At 41.0% G+C, this 20,614-nt stretch overlaps 1 protein-coding gene across 1 annotated transcript in view; it reads right to left on the bottom strand.

Annotated features, from left to right (window-relative positions):
• Myo95E (Myosin 95E) overlaps window positions 1–20,060 on the bottom strand; it is a 63,113-nt gene extending 43,053 nt beyond the window's left edge. Inside the window, exon 1 of the mRNA XM_019051504.2 lies at window positions 19,589–20,060. The gene's annotated coding sequence lies outside the window, so the exon portion shown is untranslated. The remainder of the gene's footprint in view (window positions 1–19,588) is intronic.
• Window positions 20,061–20,614: the final 554 nt, after the last annotated feature.

The raw sequence follows: 20,614 nt of genomic DNA, 5'->3' as shown, positions 1-20,614 counted from the left end.
ACTCTCTCAATATAGGTACTCTACGCGTGACTCCTAAATGGATTGCATTTTGCAAAAAGGAACCACTAGCATTGCAATGTTGCTAAGATTGTGCAACTTCTTTTGTCTTGGAGGAAAAACCGGATTATCCCTTAATAGTTTCTATTTTACTCGCTAAAAACTGTAAATTTAAGACAAAAATTACCATCTAAATTTCATAGTTTTTCACAATTTCCGCGATTTTATTGCAAAGGATGAAGTTGCACAATCTTAGCATCATTCCAATGCTAGTGGTTCCTTTTTGCAAAATGCAATCCAAATAGTCCGTTGCCTACAATCCAAAAACGGCAAGAACCCTGCAACTTTTTATTGGAATATGCCGCTTTCAGAGCTCATTGGTGAACACTGAAAAAAAATTCTCGGCGTTTTTACCAAGGTCCGTTGGTACCTTTAACATCTCACTTTTTTTTACCAATTATTGGTAATTTGACCAAGAGAGACTGGTAAGCATACCTAAAAACCAGTATTTTTACTGTTTTTTCAGGTAAGAATACCACTTTTATTGGTAATCAATTCCCGGTAACTTTGCCATTTTATCTCGGTAATTCTACCACAGTCGATAAAAAATATTGGCGTTCTTACCAAAGTCCAGTAAGATTACCGAGAAAGTTCAACAATTTTACCGAGATTTCTCGGTAAAATTACCAATTCCATAAATGGTAATTTTACCAAGAAAAAACTGGGATCAAATAGAACCCTGAATTCTTGGTAATTTTACCCTTTTCTTAGTAAATACACCGAGATTTCTTTTTCAGTGAGCTAATATATCTAGCACATCCATGGAAGCACCTATATGCACGGGAAAACTTACGAACGAATGTTGTTTCTAAAACATATCAGAGAAAGTAGTCCCTTCTGATTGGAAATCATTGCACCCGGGCGCGCTGCCATCTCGCGTAGCGTGCTGCTTGTGGAGTTGTGTCTTCGATCCACGGCTTACAACCCCCCCCCCCCCCCTCCGCGGGCGTGAGCCATCCGTCACCGTTGACGCCTTCCCGGGGTCGTATATTAAAATCGACTCGCCTAAAGAACCATGCTGAACCGTTAAAAGAGTCTCTATCGAAAATGGCTCGTCCCGGAAGTCGTTAACTTTTCTCTTTCTTCGCCCATTTCGCGTTTATTGTTCGCAGAGGGATGGGGACGGGAGACGCGGAGCGAAAATTCAAAAATTCTCTTAAAACTCCTGATAATGCGTAAAATTGCGAACTAAATTAGCTGAAAAATTGGGAGGAAAATATTCATAGATTTACCAGGAAATTCGCGTTTTATCGAAGCAAACTTGGCAACGCCTGAAGGTTCATACGGCGTTTTTCCTTAGCACGGCAGAATACACGATAGCAATGGAGATGTTGCATGTGTAAGGGCTTTGCAATTTGACCATCGATTCTTACGTAAAAGTTCACGAGAAACACGATGGTGCCACTGGTTTTCTCTGAAATCATCTCCCAAGCTCAAAAAAAGCTCTCAAAGTGAGGCCAAAATGGAGGGGATATCCCACGCTATCCTGAGAGTCCACGTCTACATCAAGACAAACTCTCCATGCAAAGATAAGGAGCAAATACACATTGACAGGGCTGCCACTTTATTTGGGGACTCCAAAACAAAAAACACAGCAACCCTGCTAATGTATTTGCTCCCTATCTTTGCATGGAGAGTTTGTTTTGATGTAGAGGTGGACTCTCAGGGTAGGGTGGGATATCCCCTCCATTTTGGACTCACTTAGAGAGCTTTTTTTGAGCTTGGGCGATGATCTCAGAGAAAACCAGTGGCACCATCGTGTTTCTCGCGAACTTTTACATAAGAATCAATGGTCAAATCGCAAATCCCTCACACATGCAACATCTCCATTTTAAGGGCCATGATTCGCGTCACTTTCGACGAAGCACATTAATTCTGGTGCACTTGGCGCATGGCACCCGTTGAAGTTAGAGGCAGTGGCGTTGTGGCGTGGCGTGCTTTGCGATACATCGAATGTTATGTCATTTAAACCTATGGAAAAGGATCGATGAAGAGGGTGTTCGCAGCGAACACATTAATAATCGATTCTTCACCATAGGTTGAAATGGTATAACAATCGATACATCGCAAAGCACGCCACGCCACTGATTAGAGCACAGATTCGGTCATTTGCGTTACTACAACGTCTTCAAAATTCAAGAGGAGGTATTAAAACTTTTTCAGATTTCAGTGGAAATGGTGAAAAAAGGCTTGAGGGGATTATACGCCGCACAATAGATTGAATCAATGAGTAAGGTCGGACAAAATTTTGAAACTTTAAAAGCTCATATAAATCCGTTTATACAACACTTAGGGGTTTCAAAAGTGGTTTCATTGGTTTCCTCGTGAAATTTTCTAACAATAACAGCCCCTTGAAATTTAAAATGTGACGAAATTTACATCAAAATTTGCAGTTTTAGTCAGAAATTTCATGCCCGACCTCTCAAAATGACTCGATCCACTGTGCGCCGCGGCCGCTTAAAAAGAAAACTGCTAAAAGTTGGAGCATGGGGTTTGGAAGTTTACAATTCTCATTTGCTACAGATGTCACTATCGTCGAAACGGCGTGATACCACTGTTACGGCTTGAGGGAGCTCGTTTTGCCTATCCGGTGAATGGAGGCGAAATTGCTCGTTGAGGTGATTCGATGGACGCCATATTTAGTGTCAGAACGGCATGCGATTTATCGCATCAATTGGTTCCATTTTTTCAGCTATTCGTCATTTTTCTCCAATTTTCAGATCACAATTCTGTTGTCAGGAGACTAAAGCACTCACCAATTTTAACGAAGAAATTCAACGTAATAAAGGCGTGGTTTTTTGAGAGGAAATATCGCATTCGAGTGCAGTTTCGATATCAGTATCGAATGCTATGTTTTCTCTCTGAAAAAACCACGCCTGTATTACGTTGAATTTCTTTGTTAAAATTGGTAAGTGAGTGCTTGAGTCTCCCGACAACAGAATTGCGATCTCAAAATTGGAGAAAAATGACGAGTAGCTGAAAAAATGGAACCAAGTGATGCGATATATCACCTTAATTTAGGCCGAATTCGCTCCTGACAACCGTCACACAGTGGATCGAGTCAATTAGAGAGGTCGGACATGAAATTTCTGACTAAAACGGCAAATTTTGACGTTTATTTCGTCACATTTTAAACTTCAAGGGGTACTTTTGGGAAGAAAATTTTACGAGAAAACCAATGAAATCACTATTACAACCTCAATTTTCGTATGAACGGAGTTGGTGGAAATGAAAAGAAACTATTACTATTGAGACCTGAGTCCTGAGCCCCACAGAAATCAGATCGATCGATACAGCACAAAGCATGCCACGCCACTGATTACGACTGAGATAGTTCCTTTTCAATGGGTCAGTCGCGCTGGTCACAGAATCGTGTTTTGGTGTTTGATTCTTGTCGATCAGCTAAAAATCATAAGATCTGTCCATACAGCAACTTCCTACGTTCAATATTAACCGAGATCATCGCCCTTTGAAAAGTCGGGTTTTTGACGCCAACCACCCCGATAGTGACACCCTTGGTTTCTTCCACCTCGCTTTCATCAGTCGGTGTGACGCACATTCCTGCCGTGATAGCGAAGAGAGCCATAAGTGCAAAAATGAAGTTTTGAGAAAACGGGCTCAGAAGCTTCTGACAAGATCATTTTATTGAAAGAAGCCTCCGTTCTTTGTCAAATTGCCACTAATCGTCCGGAAGACTCCTAGAAATCGTATGGATGATTAAAAATCGACTGATTTTATTTCCATTACATAAAAAGGGTATTTTTAATTTTCATGCTAGGTTACTGTTAGGCAAGACAGCCGTAGGTGCTATATTCTGCATGCTTTCGTGGTTGCGTTTTGGACGCACAACTAACACATTTTCAGGTTAGAAATTGGCAGAAGAGGGCGGCACTTTACTGGAAAGCACTGTTTTCATTGGCTCTCGTGCATCTACGGCTGTCTTGAAAAAAAAAAAACTGTGTCATTTTTTGTGCACTTACGGCTTTTACATACGTCTCGTTTTCATTAAATTAGGATGAATTTTGCTGTTTCAGTTGTCTCAGTAATTTCATCTAAAAGAGTTTAGACGAATTTTGCAGAAAACTCGATTTCGAAAATTTTGCACTTACGGCTCTCTTCGCTATCACGGCAGATTTGCACTGGTTACTCAGCGTAAAACTCGGATGAAAGCAATCACTGGTAAAAAAGTCGCTTGGATCTAGAGTCCAGACTCATAATAACATTAACAAGAAAAAATTCTCTTGTTTCAATCCGATTTTTCCTTGAGTCGAAGAGCCGAGCCTCTCAATTTAGGCGGATTTTCTTTTGATTCAAGAAGCAAAAAATCCGATTGAATCAAGAAAATTTTTTCTTGTCAATGCTCATAAAAGTCTGGACTCAGGATCTCAGCGACTTTTTTTCCCAGTGCTTGCTTTCATCCGAGTTTTACGCTGAGTAACCAGTGCAAATGTGCGTCACACCGACTGATAAAACCAAGGTAGAAGAAACCAAGGGTGTCAATATCGGGGTGGATGACGTCAAAAACCCGGCTTTTTAAAGGGCGATATCTCGGTTAATAATGAACGTAGAAAGTTGCTGTTTCGACTGATCTTATTATTTTTAGCTGATCAACCAGAATCAAGCATCAAAACACGATTCTGTGACCAGCGCAACTGACCCATTGAAAAGGAACTATCTCAGTCGTGATCAGTGGCGTGGCGTGCTTTGTGCTATATCGATCGATCTGATTTCTGTGGGGCTCAGGAGTTTGGTCTCAAGAGTGATAGTTTCTTTTCATTTCCACCAACTCCGTTCATACGAAACTTTGAGGTTGTAAAAGTGGTTTCTTTGGTTTTCTTGTAAAATTTTCCTCCCAATAGCACCCCTTGAAGTTTTATAATGTGACGAAATAAACATCAAAATTTGCAGTTTTAGTCAGAAACTTTACCCATTTAAAAGGAACGTTTCACGGAAGCAGAGCGGCAAACCTGGAGACCATGCAGGCGGATGAAAATTTATTCGCACGTTGGGCATGCCGCATTGTCCCCGTTCGGTTATCTCGTCCTATTCGGTGTCGCGCAAAACGCTCAGACCGTCGCGAGAGCGTAAAATTCAGTGGCGTGGCGTGAATTGCGATGTATCGATTGTTCTGCCACTTAAACCTATGATAAGGAATCGATTATTAAGGTGTTCGCTGCGAACACCCTGTCTATCGATCCTTTTCCATAGGTTTAAATGGCATAACGATCGATATATCGCAAAGCACGCCACGCCACTGGTAAAATTCAGGGATGACATGGGGTGCAAAGGGCCGATATGGGGGTGCAAAGATGTGAAGCGGGGTGATAATGACGCCACTTTCGATCGGAGGGTTAACAAGTGTACCCCGGTGACTAAAAACGGAAAAACCCTCCGAAGCGAGTTTGACAAAGAATACACTACACTGGGAAAAAAAAAAAAAAAAAAAAAAAACACATTGGATCTAGAGTCGAGACTCTTGAAAACATTGACAAGAAAAAATACTCTTGATTCAATCAGATTTAAGCTCAAATCAAAAGGAAATCCGTTCAAATTAAGAGGCTCGGTTCTTGATTTAAGCAAAAATCCGATTGTATCAAGAGTATTTTTTCTTGTCGATGTTTTTAAGAGTCTGGACTCAAGATCCAAAGTGTTTTTTTTTCCAGTGTAGTAGTTTTTTTTTTTTTTTTTTTTTTTTTTTTGTTTTTGTTTTTGTTTTTGTTTTTTTGTTTTTTGTTTTTGTGCATTTGGTTTTTATTCCTGTTTATTTAGAAACTTAGGAATCTACAGCCATCTGTAGACATGAGTTTTTAACATGGAGATTATTTTATTGTCAGTAAACATCGAGGGGATTTGGACACATTCATGCTTCTGCTTTCAAATTTTCACGGATAGAGGTCGAATAGAATCTGTTTCTGCAGATCCACTCGTCAAGATAGAATATTTAAAGAGTGTATAAAATCGTCGTCTCCCGCACGGAGAAACGTAACTCTATTCTAAGGCTGCCAGATTGACGCAAACGATTAAGTTACTTTACAACGTTGTATCTGTACAATTTTTGTCAAAAATTCTCCTGATTTTCGCATGGAATCTGAGGAAAAATCAGTGACATTTTCAATTAGGAATGCCCAAGATTCTTCTAGTTAATATGCAATTTGTGAGAGGGGATTTGGCAACATTGAAATAAAGTTACGTTCTTTCGTGAGGGAACAGAGACAAGAGACCCTCCACTAGTAACTTGGCCATGGTGGAAGCTTTTACTTTCGGGACTTCAGCATTCTACTGTTGACTTACCTACATGGTTGATGTTCAACAACGTGTTGGCAGTTTCGTTTTGCAAACAAGCCGAAAATGGCCGACGTTTGGGAAAGTTGTTTGGCTTATGACGTCATCCGAAGCTCATCATCGACCATGTAGGTAAGTCAACAGCCGAAAATATGGTGATGACTGTTGCTCGCTCATAATTTTCCATAAGGAATTGTTGAAACCCCGAAAGTAAAAGCTTCCACCTGTCGCTAGGAGGCCAGTGGAGGGTCTCTTGTCTCTGTGAGGGAAACGACAACATGCGTTTAGGATGACAACCTAACCTTGGAAAAACATGTACATTTTTCACCCGATGATGAATTTTCAATGAATTGGAGACGAACGGCTTTACTTTAAGGCAACAAGTTAGTACAGCTATTCGTGGTGATTTCTTTTATCCGTTTACGGGGTTTTCAAGGGACGTTTTAAAGCTGCTTAGCAGTAAGTAACTGTAATCGACCCGTTAGATCTCCCAAGTGGGGAGAAAATCTAGTAGTTTGAGTGGCATTTTTGCCAGATTGTGCTACAAATTTCGAGCTTTTTTCCGTTTCACGCAAATTACTCGTAAAACACCCATGCACATTCAATTGATGTTAACCAGCGGACTCTGGGCCAAGAATACTTCAATAATGAAAACAGGTGAAACTTACCATCCAAAAAGAAGAAGAAAATTGCCTTCGTTGAAAAGAGAAAGTGACATTTCGACTTACCTATAACAAAAAGAGAGACGTAAAATTAGTCAAAGAGGACACTCCTGTTTCTTCTCTGTTGAGATCATATTTACAGGCATCAAAAGCTGATTTCAACATAATACTTTACTTCTATTAAAACGCACTCGTACAATACAAATGACGGAAAAAATCTGAGATTTAATATGCTGTTTGGATGTGTACCTAATTTGGAGCAAGAAAATACACTAAAAAATGACCCGAAACTGTACGTAACAAGGTGAAGAAATTGTGCTGGGTCTCAGTGTTCGAAACTCGCCTTTGAATTTTAGGAGCCGTGTGGCGCGTCAAGCCCGATTTTTAGGCGCCATTGAAGATTTTTTAGGGGCCAAACTGACTTTTTGCCTGTACATTACGGCGCATTTAGTGAAAAGTCAGACGCAAGATGTTTTCGTGACAGAACTAGTAAGTAGCTGTAACTTGAGGAAGGCAAAAGCACTTGCATTGAAATCGTGAAGGATAGAAAAAGCAAGCTTTCACTTGTAGTGCTGAAAATTCTGAGTTTTTTTCAATTCAAATAGATTTGTTATTCTTTCTTTTTGTGACTTCCTGTGAAAATCCAGATTTTTAGAGGCCACGTTGGCGCAGAGCCTTCATTTTATAGGCGCCATGGCCGATTTTTTTAGGCGCATTTGGCGCGTTGGCGCCTGTGAGTTTCGAACACTGAGTGTGATCTACTGATGAGGTCTAATCGATTCTTTGCCATGGCTTCAAATGGGTAAAATATCGACGGCCGAACGACAAAATCCGCTCGCGAAACAGCGACAAGCGAATGCATCTGAAGTCATCAACGGCTCGTTTTAAATCCCATCGACAAGTGGGTCGATTATTGAAACGCAATCGATACTATCGATCGACCCTCGATCGATAGGTATCATTTTGAAGATAGGCATATAATTAACAAGGCATTTCGATATAATTCAACACTTCAAGCGCAGAATCCTCTTCTATGTCCCCGCAAAGAATCTGTTTGGCGAACGGCTTACGCCCGCGCTAAGCTCTCGTCCGCCTTGGTGTGTAGAGCGTTGCTGCCGGATCGCCTCAGAAATTGGATTATTTTCGTCTCGATTCATACAAAAATTAGGAAGAACCGGCAACATTGGGCGCATCGAGAGGGCTCCGGCGAACTTCGCGTGGAAGGAGAAATGTGTCGGTTGCAAACTTGTTCGTGGCGAAAAGAATAGTTATATTTGGATCGCATTTAGCAATTTGGAACTACTTACTGATGTTTTATTTTTAATCGATGTGTTTTACGAAGCTTCCTGTAGTTTCCTGAAGGTTTTCCGGAAATTTTCTGAAATGATTCAAAAATAAAAATCATAGAAAGTTTCGACGCGTTACTCTCGTTTTTCAATTTTCTTCAATCAAAAAACGAATCAAATACGATTAAATTTTTTGAATCGTTATAGTTGAAATACATATTTCAATTTAAATATAGTAAAACAGGGCAAAAAGTGAAAATAATGACGCGTATTCTTAGGTTTGCAGCGATTTCAGCGTTGCGACAGCCAGGGAAGGGAACGCGGCTGCGTGATCTTCGCGGTTTGACGCGCCTTCAATCCGGCTGGCTGCAACATGCCTACATCCGTGGTCGAATAGTTGTATCATCGCGCCTGCCGTCCGGATGAACTGAAAATACCGACGGCTGCGCGCGAATAGAAGCGTATTTATCTCCGATTGTAACGTTGCACACATCTAAGTATACATTCTGGCCCGGTTTAAAAACTACGTATGTGCCATTAGTTTCCTATGCACATAAGTGTTTTTTTTCAGATGAGCCAGAATTTATAGTTCCGAATTGCAAAATGCAGTCCATTTCGTATTCTTCAACGCTACACTCCTCATGGGGTTTTTTCGACGAAATGTTTTTTGTTACCCTTACTTAAATCGCATACGTGCTTCCTCGTGAATAAAATAGAAAATTATTTCCTTAATATCTCTCTTTCTTACCCATAAAAATTTTGTCGAAAAATGTCGTTTTTAAGTTGACGGGATAAAGCAGTTTTAGAGAGGAGAAAATGCCTACGAGAGCCACCATGACTTAGACCACCCATATGCCGCTCTAGTTTCTTGTCTTTTGACAGTGAGATTCTGGGAGGGGAGTGTCAAGGTGAGGTTATGTTTGATTGTTTGGATCCAATGGAGATGTTGCATGTGTGAGGAATTTGCGATTTGACTGTTGATTACAGTGTAAAAGTTCGTGAGAAACACGATGGTGCCACTGGTTTTTTCTGAAATCAACTCCCAAGCTCAAAAAAAGCTCTCAAGTTGAGGCCAAAGTGGAGGGGATATCCCACCCCACCCTGAGAGTCCACATCTACATCAAAACAAACTCTCTATGCACAGATAGGGAGCAAATCCATTGACGGGGCTGCCACTTTATTTGGGGACTCCCAAGCTCAAAAAAAGCTCTCAAGTTGAGGCCAAAATGGAGGGGATATCCCACCCCACCCTGAGAGTCCACATCTACATCAAGACAAACTCTCCATGCACAGATAGGGAGCAAATACATTGACGGGGCTGCCACTTTATTTGGGGACTCCAAAACTGAAAACACGGCAACCCTGCTAATGTATTTTCTCCCTATCTTTGCAAGGAGAGTTTGCTTAGATGTAGAGGTGGACTCTCAGGGTAGGGTGGGATATCCCCTGTATTTTGACCTCACTTTGAGCGCTTTTTTTGAGCTTGGGAGATGATTTCAGAGAAAACCAGTGGCACCATCGTGTTTCTCGCGAACTTTTACATAAGAACCAACAGTCAAATCGCAAATCCCTCACACATGCAACATCTCCATTCGATACAATCGATACCCATTGTGATGTGGCACTAATAGCGTCTATATCTGTCGCCCCCTCCAGACTCTGGAGCGCGACCCATTCGGGTCGCCATAGCTGTGAATGCCAGGTTGCGGGGAACAATTTGACGTAGGAACTTCGATCACGCTTGTACCATACTTAGGCATCACTATAAGGTATATGGGAAGCAGCCCATTTGCGCGAGGGTTGCAGAATTTCGCGCAAATGGGCCTTCACTACTATTCATGGTGTTCCATAAGAACCGCTAATGGACCACTACACAAGGTACGAATTTAAGCAATCTGATACATGTTTCTTAACTAGAATTTCACGTAGAACACGATTCACACAACGAAATTTACTGAAACCAACTCCTAACAAAGATATTAACGTTTTTATTTCATATTGGTTACGAGGAATTTGAACTGCCCGCTCACAAGAAACTCAAAGCTCTACGTGAGTCAAATCGCGCATTACAACGGTTCCAGCAAGCTTCTCAATCGAGCGATGTTAATTTCCCACCATATGTTGTTCAAACTATTAGCAATTAGCTATAGCTGAGACAAAGCGTCAAGATTGAGGTTGCCAGATTTTTATATCGCAGAGACTGTCATGATAACGTTTAGCGCGGGATGTGAATCACGTAGAGCATAGAGTTTTTCATGAGCGGGTGGCATCAAGAATCAATATTTATCTCCATAAGGAGTTAACTGCGGTAATTTTTTTCGTGCGCATCGTGTTCTGCGTGAAATTTTAATTACGAAACATGTATCAGAATGCTGAAATTCGTACCTTGTCTAGTGGTCCATTGGTTTATAAGCCATAGCTATTTTCAGTGTACTCCCCCATCATCATTAGTTTCGTGCTTGTATGACGGCACACGACACGCTCATCAAATCATGAAAAAAAAAGTTCATGATCTCCCAAAATACCGGATCGTTTCCCCTCCCGACCGATAAGCAAATCGTCGCACGGTGGATCAAGTCAATAGGAGAGGTCGGACAAAATTTGGAAACTTTAAACGCTTATAACTCCGTTTCTAAAAAACTTTGAGGTTCCAAAGGTGGTCCCATTGGTGATATGATCTACAAGAGGCACCCCTCGAAATTTAAAATGTGACGAAATAAACATCAAAATTTACGGCTTCAGCCAAAAATTTCATGTCCGACCTCTCTAATTGACTCGATCACTGTGCGGCTAAGCTAAAGCAAGATAAAAGTACTAAGTATCCGATCCAACCGAAGGAGACAAGCCGTCTAAAAAACGGGGGGGGGGGGGGGGGGGGGGGGGGAGGAAAGGGAAGGGCAAAAAAAACCGGTGAAGTCAGCGAGGATGGCGGCAGCTGTTATCTCGTCGAGATTTGGGTTTATCTCCGCTGATGGGGCAGTAAAGTAAAGATGAGTAAAAAGCAGTGAAAATCGCATCGGGGTGGGGGGGGGGGGGGCGTTCGCCGCCACCACTTCGCCTCTTGGGTTGAAGAAGTTCGCACCGAGATTGAATCTTAGCATCGCATCGTGGCGTCCTTTGCGATGAGTCGATTGATCTGTCATTTGAACCTATGGAAAAGGGTCGCTTGTCAGGGTATTCCGTGATATTAGACTATACCGTAGCTTCAAATGGGAAAATATCGATTTCAGGTTGCCACAGAATTTAGAAAATTAAATTCCCTGACACGTCCCTGACAAATTTGGTGAATTTTCCTGACAACTGAACAAATGCCGGATTGTTAAAAAGACATTGGTAGAAATGGAGTATCTTTACAGTTTACACCCAGAATTGAGACAACTAATTCTGGTTGGCCATGGTGGTACAAAAGTGGGCACCCAAACGAACGTTATTGAGGGATAAGGATAAGGAATACTGCAATCTCTGTCATCCAAAAACAACAACATCAAAAAACTGATCAAAAACCTAATCAAAGAAACTGCAATAAAATAAAATGAGATTGATTTGTGAATAGTTCCTTAATCTATTTTCATTTTGGTGTGATGAAAATAACAATGTCATCTTGATAAATCGCACTTGGGTTATATTTTCATTGTTTTTGTTCACATTCGAGCCACCGTCATCTTGGTGCACACTTTTGGGACACCATGAGCGAGAACCAATCAGAACTGGATTTTTTTTTTAAAAGCCACTTTAAGCCCAACCAGAATTGAGGTGTCTCAGCTCTGGGTATAAAGGGACTTTAGGTAGAAATATTTTTAGGGCAAAATTTGTTTTTCAAAACGCAAAACCCACTCGATGAGAAAGCAAACAAATGCAACGCTTGTTTTTTCCCTGACATTTCTCGGTTTTCCCAGTATTTCCTGGCTTAGACAACCCTGTCGATTGTCATTAATGACGCTTCACCATCGACCGATTTAGAAACTACGTCCTACGTCATTCGATATAATACCCAACTCTTGGTTCAAACCAAAACAAACTATCATATAACTTCATGTACCATCAAAGTGTACCAAACACTCTAGTGGCTTGCCTCTCTATTCACTGTCGTGCTAAGGAAGAAAGTCGTATGAATATTCGAGCGTCGTCAAATTTCCTTCGATAAAATAATCATTTTATAGGAAAATTATGAATATTTTTCCTTGAAATTTTCGGGAACTTAAGTAAGGTGAAATTGCGAGCAAAAGAATCTGTAAAATTGGAAAGAAAATGTTCCTATGTTTACCAGGAAATTCGTGTTTTTATCGAGGGAAATTTGGCAACGCCTGGAGGTTCATACGGCGTTTTTCCTTAGCACGGCAGGACAGTACTCTACAAAAAAATAAATAAATAAAAACAATATAATTTCATATACGAATTCTCTATGAGTTTATTGAGTTGATTTATTGAAATTTAGTCATTGATCGGTCAAAATTAATTAAAGACTCATTATATGCGAGAAATTTCGATCAATGTAAGAGACACTCGGACGCTTTTTACTACCATGACGCAAAGGGCGCGAATCAGAAACACGGTTCTGTGTTCGTTTACATTTGAAACAGGGGTTCGATATTATACCGAATGATGTCGCCACTAAATCAGCCCATTGCCGTTTCGCGATTTGCGATGAATTGATTGATCTGCCATTTTAACCTAAGCAAAAGGATCGAATACCAGGATGAGCGCGACGAATATTCTAATGACCGATTCTTTACCATGCCTTAAAATAGAAAAATATCGATAGCCGATGATGACACTTTACCACTGCCGTGCCGTGATTTACGATAAGTCTATTGATCTGTCCAGAGCCGGATTTACCTACTTGCCGCCTATGGGCCGCCTGTATTTTGCCGCCCCCTTCTCATTCGTTTTGAAACATCAATAAAAATCAACGGGGGGAGGGGTGCATAATACGCGTTTACTCGTGTTAAAAACATTTTTTGCGTAAGTCCTATAAACACTACTAGCAAAAGTTCACGGAACTTTGCGCGAAAGTTAAGTTCCGTAAACCTATCTCTGTCTGGATAAAGCCTTCATTAATAAGAAATGAACGAAAAAATTATGAAAGAACAAACACGAATGTGGTTTAATAATCTTAACGTCCGCCGCCGCCGTGCCGCGCTGACCGCACTGCGTTTGGCGCAATGCGTGAAGTATCCCTACATTCTTGTAGGCGCTATGCGTTTCACGTCCGTCGACCGCTGCGCTGCTATGACCGCACAGTGTACGACGCAATGCGTGAAGTATTCATGCAGTTATGTAGGCGCTAATATTTGTTACATGCCGACCATCGCGCCGAGGGCTTCTCCTTGTCATCTCAAGTCCTCGTCATCATTCCTTTCCGCGCCGCGCCGCTCCAGGCCAAATTGCGTGTTTGAATTCTCTCTGGACTAATTAAAAGTGCTGTCTCTTGTATCACCGAAAGACGACGAAATTAGCAATTACTATACTCTCAGGAAATGAGAGATTTTGTGGCCTTTCCTCGTTTGTAATTATTTTCCCGAATCCGATTTTTCTTGATACCTACATTTAAAAAAATTGCAAAATTTGCCGCCCCTTTTTGCCGCCATGGGCCGCGGCCCATGTGGCCACCCTCTTAATCCGGCCCTGGATCGGTCATTTAAACCGATGGAAAAGCATTGATCATCAGGTTGTTCCTAACAAACACCTCTCTTTACCAGTTTCAAATGAGAAAATATCGATAGCCTATGATTACGCTTCACCACTACCGTGTCGTGGTTTGCGATGAGTCATTGCACGTTCGTGCGAAAGCTCATACGGCGTTTTACCCTAGCACGGCAAATTCCACCCTCAAAAAAATAATTTTACAGAAAAGTAGAGTAGAGGTTAAAAGAGTATGTTCCTTTGAATTTTCGGGTAAGATGGATTAAATGGAGATGTCGCATGTGTGAGGAATTTGCGATTTGACTATTGATTCTTGTGTACAAGTTCGTGTGAACACGATGGTGCCCCTGATTTTCTCTGAAATCATCTCCCAAGCTCAAAAAAAGCTCTCAGGTTGAGGCCAAAATGGAGGGGATATCCCACCCTACCCTGAGAGTCCACCTCTACATCAAAGCAAACTCTCCTTGCAAAGATAGGGAGCAAATACAATAGCAGGGTTGCCGTGTTTTCAGTTTTGGAGTCCCCAAATAAAGTGGCAGCCCTGTCAATGTATTTACTCCCTATCTACGCATGGAGAGTTTGTTTGGATGTAGAGGTGGACTCTTAGGATAGCGTGGGATATCCCCTCCATTTTGACCTGAACTTGAGAGCTTTTTTTGAGCTTGGGAGTTGATTTCAGAGAAACCAGTGGCACCATCGTGTTTCTCACGAACTTTTACATTGTAATCAACAGTCAAATCGCAAATTCCTCACACATGCAACATATCCATTTTCGGGTACGATGGATTAAATTGTCAGTATAAAGTTCACGTTTTGTCGGAAGGACTTTGGCACGTCCGAATATTGACACCGTGTTTTTTCTTGGCGCAGCAGTTTTCTCGAGAGGGATCTTCGGTGGCCTCTCGAGAAGACTGGAGACTGGAGAGGTCCCGAATTCTTCACCGCACGCTGGACCCAGTCAATGCTGCCGTGCTAAGGAAAAACGCCGTATGAGCCCTCAGACGTTGCCATATTTCTTTCAATAAAAACTTAATCTACTAGGAAAATTGTGAATATTATTCTTCAATTTATTCGGAAAATTTTGTTTGCAATTTTATCGAAAACGTCCGAAAGTTTCAAGCAATAATACGCATGATTTTTCTTCGAAATACATGTTTCACGATCCCATAAGTCGGGGTCCCTGATGGAGTTGCGATTTGATTGCATTAAAATCGGAAAATACGAAGAATTTTCCGTGAAACTTACCCCTAAAAATCCAAAATCGGACCACTTTACGCCCGAAAATGATCCCTTAAGGACGGGGACAGCGGCCTCCTCCATAATTTCCCTTTGGTCAAAAATTGACGTAGACTCTCCGGAAAAATATGGTATCCCTAGCAATCGACCCCAAGGAATCCGATTTTCATGGTTCTGAAGACCCCTTAGCCACCACCATTGGAGGGGGGGGGGGGGTAAAAGTAGGAGGCACAATTTCAAAAGCCCCTTAAAGAGTTTTTTAGCACTCCTAAAAGATCGATTTGAGATCGCAACGAAAATCTTTCGGTCTTTCACGCTGCGCAATGGAGATGTTGCATGTGTGAGGGATTTGCGATTTGACAGCTGTTTCATATGTACGAGGGCGTTCAATAAGTAAGTATCCCCCCTCTCTAAAATCCATAAGAATGGACCAATTTTAAAAACTTGGGCTCAAAATCTTCCTTAGGATATTTTGAGTTCAACAAAACAAACCGCAACAAAATCGGACTATGTGCGGCCGAACGCGAGCCGTTTGAACGCGCCGAGGTGCTCGACGCTCCCGCCGAATCTGCGAGGGATTTGAAGTCCGCTACAGGAGAAGAGCTTCTCTGCCAAAGCCTCAGTCGTTCATCACTGACGAAAAATCAAAGAAATTTTTGTAGAATAAGGGGCTTCCCTCACTTCTCCACATAACCAGCTCGATCCAAGAAAGTCTGATACTGAGACTAAGACTAAGAGAACAGCTTTTGGATGCCTCGTGCGTGGAAGTCTTTCAGCTGACGCGGATGAAAGAGTGGACGGCTAAATTGACCTCTTCCACTGATTCAAAATTAACTCCTCCAAGTTCAGATTTCAGGAACGGGAATAAATGGTGGTCTGGTTTGCCATTTATCATCGTATCTGAAATCTGAACTCGGAGGAGTCAATTTGGAATCAGTGGAAGAGGTCAATTTAGCCGTCCACTCTTTCATCCGCGGTCAGCTGAAAGACTTCCACGCACGAGGCATCCAAAAGCTGTTCTCTTAGTCTTAGTCTCAGTATCAGACTTTCTTGGATCGAGCGGTTTATGTGGAGAAGTGAGGGAAGCCCCTTATTCTACAAAAATTTCTTTGATTTTTTCGTCAGTGATGAACGACTGAGGCTTTGGCAGAGAAGCTCTTCTCCTGTTGGCGGACTTCAAATCCTCGCAGATTCGGCGGGAGCGTCGAGCACCTCGGCGCGTTCAAACGGCTCGCGTTCGGCCGCACATAGTCCGATTTTGTTGTCGGTTTGTTTTGTTGAACTCAAAATATCCTAAGGAAGATTTTGAGCCCAAGTTTTTTAAAATTGGTCCATTCTTATGGATTTTAGAGAGGGGGGATACTTACTTATTGAACGCCCCTCGTAAAAGTTCGCGAGAAACCCGATTGTGCTACTGGTTTTCTCTGAAATCATCTCCCAAGCTCAAAAAAAGCTCTCAAAAAGAGGCCAAAATGGAGGGGATATCCCGCCCTACCCTGAGAGTCCACCTCACATCAAAACAAACTCTCCATGCAAAGATAGGGAGCAAATACATTAGCAGGGTTGCCGTGTTTTCAGTTTTGGAGTCCCCAAATAAAGTGGCAGGCCTGTCAATGTATTTGCTCCCTATCTTCGCATGGAGAGTTTGTTTTGATGTAGAGGTGGACTCTCAGGGTAGGGCGGGATATCCCCTCCATTTTGGCCTCACTTAGAGAGCTTTTATTGAGCTTGGGAGTTGATTTCAGAGAAAACCAGTGGCACCATCGTGTTTCTCGCAAACTTTTACACAAGAAACAACAGTCTAATCGCAAATCCCTCACACATGCAACATCGCCATTGATAATGTTCTGCAGAACACCGCGTCAAACTTGCAGTATGCGCATTTGTTGAGAAAACATCAAACTCTAAAATGAATCATTTCTAAAGCTTACGAAATTATTAAGGACGACCGCTTTCTATCAAAACGAGAGAACTATCCTCGACATAAAGACAAACTTTATCTTTATTTTTCACAAGTTTACGGCACTATCGAACCGCGACCCTAGCGTAAAAAATGCCGTTGAGGTACGAAAAATCAAGAGATGACAACGAAAGAAAGCTCTCTCTCAAACTCACACGGCTCTTTGATACCACTATTCGCGCTCTAGGGGTGTGCTTGAAGTATCATCAAAATTGAAGGCGAAATGAGACTCTGGCTCTAGACTTAGACTGCGTGCTTACGACTTTTTTCAATCATAACGAGGAACTTCAAACATCAACCGAAAAGGCGGTGAAAGATGTGCCATTCCTGCTGGCATTCAAATTTCCAGAAGCAGTGGATGAATCAGAGATGACAGCGTGATTGTGCCAGTAGAAAGTCCTGACCAGAATGTAATTGGACTACATTTTGCAATTCATTCAGAACTAAAATATCTGGCTCATTTCAGAAACGACATATCGACGGTGAAACTACCAAACCACGTATCTCGTTTGCGGTGTTAAAAAATCTACGCTCACATTTTATTTTTTTGAAGTAGACCAAATCAATATCATTCCTTGAAATTTTCACGGATTTTCTCCGCACAAAGAGGAAAAATCACAGAAATTTTTAAGACTGGATGTTAAGTAGTTTTTCATTTAAAAAATAAAGTATGACAGGAAGTCTGCGACGTCGCAAACCGAGATACGTGGTTTGGTAGTTTCACCGTCGATATGTACCATCAGTTCACTCATCATTATTACGTTCTCATCAGCTCATCATCATTTCACTATGCACATAAGTCTTTTAACCAATGGGCTAGAAAATGCAGTTCCTAATTGCAAAATGTAATCCACGGACTTTGAGGACAAGGCGCCTAAGTGTAGCTTTTGCTATTTCGAGAAAAACATGTTTGAAGTTTCGAAATGACATTAATCCTTAAGGCAAAAAGTAAGTTTAAACTGACTAAGTAATTGATGCTTAAAAATTAGAGGTTGGGAGCAAATTTTTCACAGTAAATGCATTCAGACTAGTTTTGTGTACTTGAAATCATTAATACCTAAATTTTTTTTAAAAAAACTGCACTTAAGTAGGTATGCGCCTTGTCCTCCAAGCCCCGCAATTATATTAACTGTGACATCTACATTTAAGTATATTGAAACATATACTGTGCAAAATTACTGTGACGATATTTTGCAGTTTTGAAGTGCGGATCTAGTCTTTTTTATGTGAAGAGTGCCATTCCATTTAAAAAAAAAAATCTAAATTCTTATAAACTCATCTAAATTCCTCCTAAATGTACCTATCTAAAATTCCTTTAAAATTATGTACAATTGAATTTATATCCTTCGGTACTTAATTCTTTTTTTTTTCTTAAACGCTTTTTTTAGTCAGCTTGTCTGAGATTTTGATATTGTTTAAATCTTTATAAATCTCTACTTTGAGTTGAGTGATTTACATTATCATTCTCTTACAGAATGTCAATCTGTGATTTGTAGCTGAATTTCCAGGGTGAGGTTTTGCTGGGGGTTGTCCGGACACCCATCAAACAAGGTGCGCTCCTGATGAAGGAGCATTAAGTATATTGATGTGTCAAATTCATATTTAATCGTTTGAAATTGCCAGGCAAAACACTGAATTGTTGTACCTAATGCTCCTCTATTTTCACCCCATTCAAATCGCCTAAAATGGCATAATTCTACATCTTGCTACTACATAAAATCTTCCCAACTACCCACTACTACTAGTAAAATAGTACTGACAAAGGACAGATCATGATTGACAACCCTAAAAATGTACGGCCAGTCTGTGCAGCTTCTCCTGAAGTGTAAAGCTATGCTTGCAAAAAGTTTCCTCTTAACGTACGTTGTCCGTACTTAAACTGCATGGAACTAGGAGTTAGAAGTTGGGTCACACTCAGCTGAATTCCAGTCAAGACCCTTTGATGAGGGATAGTAGATACAGAAGATCAACCATCCTACTAATGTTATTTGTTTCGAGCTATTGATTAAAATAAAAGAAACCAGCGTAAAAGCTCTATGAATAAGACCACTGGAAGTATGCGTCGGTGATTGGTCTCGATGGCAAGCATTGGAGCTTTCAGTGGAGGGAGATTTATAGCACTTGTGCCATGGACTAATCCTTCATTAAATGTGAAATCAACGGAAGTTCGCATAGCTAATCAGGGGATAAGCACTTTAATAGGGTTTAGGTATCCAGTGATTACATAAGATAAAACAGATTATAATCACTCGATGGGTAAGAGCAATGATAAAAACAAAACTGTTCATCATTATTCATACGACGGATGAACGTTGGAAAAATGCGTCGAATATCGGCAGTCAACCAGAGAAGGTCTGAAAAAATTTAAAATACTTGTGATCTGAAAGGTTGATCCATCGAGGAAAATAGGTTATGTGCGCTCGAAGGAAGTGCGACAGGATAAAATTGAAAAAAGAACTCACCAAAGCAGGCCCTTTCAAAATTGTGAAAATCCTGGGTTTCCTAGTGAACATCACAACACAAAAAATTCCGGGAAACACACCCATCGTTGAAAAGCCCCACGATCTTTAATGTGGGTCAGGAACTTCACGAACTTCACTGGTGGTGATACGGGAGAACGCACTGTTATCAATACTGCCAGCTATAATTCGACGCGACATAATCGTAAATTCGAAGAGAAAACGAAAGAGAATTTACCGAGGCTTCAAAAATCGAGGCGTAAAGATGAAGTAGCTATGGAACGAAAACAAATCGTTATCAGTCGCGGATGGCTACCGTAAGATTCGCGATCCATGTCGGTACTACAGCTGTCTCGTTCAAGTTGCGACTCGTTCGACACCAAGAGGGATCGAGTCCTGGGTTCGATTCCTTAGGTTGATTTGGTTCTTTCGATTTTCGACAATCAAATGATAATGCACCTCCAACACAGAGATGCAAAATGTTTCACGTTTCCCATTTTTCTAAAAAATTTCGTTTCACCGAAAAGTGCATTTTTATTTCCACAAAATAACAACGATTCTCGCGGATTTCGTGTGCAACCCGCAACAATTATTCGGGCATGGACCACAAGACAAGGCGCAAATTAAAGCATTGTGATGGATAAAATCTAATTAAAATTTCACGTAGAATACGATTTGCGCATCACAAATTACTGAAATCGACTTTTAATGAAGATATTAAAGGTTTCCAGATGCGTAAATTCAAACTTCCCTCTCCTAGAGAAAACAATAATCTACTTGAGTAAAATCGCACACTAAATTTATTGGCACTGTCTTTTTGCTATGGAAATATAAGACAAAACATCAATTTCGGCGCTTCGGCTCAGCTACAGCATTTAACATTTTGAAAAACACAGTTAGAGGAAAAAAAGAAACATCACTCGATGAAAAAGAGTACCAAACTATTGGTAGTGCGCAATTTGACTTACGTAGACTCTGATTTTCCTTGAAAGCGGAAAATTTAAATATTTCGCATTCAGTGCTAAATAA

Source organism: Bemisia tabaci, chromosome 9, assembly GCF_918797505.1.
Source record: "Bemisia tabaci chromosome 9, PGI_BMITA_v3".
Taxonomy (NCBI): domain Eukaryota; kingdom Metazoa; phylum Arthropoda; class Insecta; order Hemiptera; family Aleyrodidae; genus Bemisia; species Bemisia tabaci.
This window is presented reverse-complemented; position numbering and strand designations above follow the sequence as displayed.